Genomic DNA, 1,670 nt, shown 5'->3' on the forward strand with positions numbered 1-1,670 from the left:
GCCCTAAAAGGAACTTGATTTATGTTGACTTGTAAAAATCTTTATGTCAAGGTATTTGTTCGAGTCTCCACTGGATTTTATGATATATATATAAATTGTAAAACAACTCGTATATTGGCAAGCCAATGTAATGATAAGGGAAAGGAAAGGATCTGACAGAAACTACGGGAGGGCCGTGCAGGGGAGGAGGACCAATAAAAATAAATCGGATTCCGTCCACGTCCCTTAGGCTAGATTGAAGACTGGGAGGGAAGAAGCAGAAATATATCGTCTATGAAGCATAGGCTGGGAGCATGGCCTTATTATATCCAGTCACACACCTCCTCTTCCTTGTCCTGATATAAAAAACAATTTCCTCCCCTCACGTTGTTATCCTGTCTCCTATAGGTGACACATTCCCTGCATTGTCCTCCTGCGTCCTGGGGCGCTTCGGGTCTTTGGCGATAATAGCTTTTGGTAGCCCCTCTTTTCCTGACACTCCCCTAGGGTCACTGTCACCGTTTCTGGAGAATTTCTTTATTGCCTAGTGTTGGTTGACTGAAGTATAGGGGTGAAGGAGTAAAATGAAAATCTATAGAATATATTCAGATCAATTAGTTCAGTTACAGAAACATTGCTGTATACCATATTAAATACAACAACCCGTATATACATATTACATTATATCTATCTATATATATTTTTTCTTTTTTTTTTTTGTTCGCTCTTCAGACCATATAGATCTTTGGCCGCCCAAACCAACCTCTCCACAGCTGTCTGTCTTGGGCTACTAAATACAAACAAAATATTTATTTATGCTAAATATAGATAGGTAATAAAAATAAAAGTATTGTCTGCTGGCTTTGTCGGTAGTCGGGTCAATTATAACAACACATGCACCAAAGACTTTTCTAAGTGTACCACCACCTTGTAACGTATTTTTCTTGGGTATGGCTGATGGTAGCCAATGGGAAATAAGGTTCCGAAAAGGTAACACCTTTACGAACGAGAGGGGGATCTGAACAGGAAAAAGAGGTATTGAAGACAGAAGCAGGAGAAGCAGCAGATGGAAGAAGACCGAAGAAAGGGCAAGATACACTTCGACGAGACAAAGTCCGAAGAATGGCTATGAGACCTGGGCCCTGTTTCATAATGAAAGCTAATAGTATTAGTTCATAGTACAAGTGTAGAAACTAGTGTGGTAATAATACTAAAACTTATTTTGTTCATGATAGGGATGAATATTAATGATATTACAGGAATTTAAAAATGCTAAAGTACAAGTTACTATTGCACAAGTCTGTGTAATTGAATTAAGATAAATCGACAAGACTAATAGTATTAGTTTGTACTTTATTATGAAACAGGGTCCAGGACACCATCCCTTATGAACAAGATGACACTCACGTTACTACACGCACCACCCAAATCAACCAACTCAGCACTCATTCGAATATATATCAGGTAGTAATGTAATATATATATTTTATAGCAAACCAATTATCTGAAACATTTTAATAACATGATTGTATATAAATACTTATCAATCATTGTAAATAAATACTTAGTTTCTTATGTAGTTTATTTACTATTATATTACACAGTACCACCCCTTATTATATTAATGGTAACAACAGTTTATAAAAATAAAGATATTTAATTGGTAAACTGGTAAACACACAAAAAGCCTT

This window comes from Halyomorpha halys, unplaced genomic scaffold (genome assembly GCF_000696795.3).
Source record: "Halyomorpha halys isolate HHAL.00 unplaced genomic scaffold, Hhal_1.1 Scaffold425.1, whole genome shotgun sequence".
In the NCBI taxonomy this organism is placed as follows: domain Eukaryota; kingdom Metazoa; phylum Arthropoda; class Insecta; order Hemiptera; family Pentatomidae; genus Halyomorpha; species Halyomorpha halys.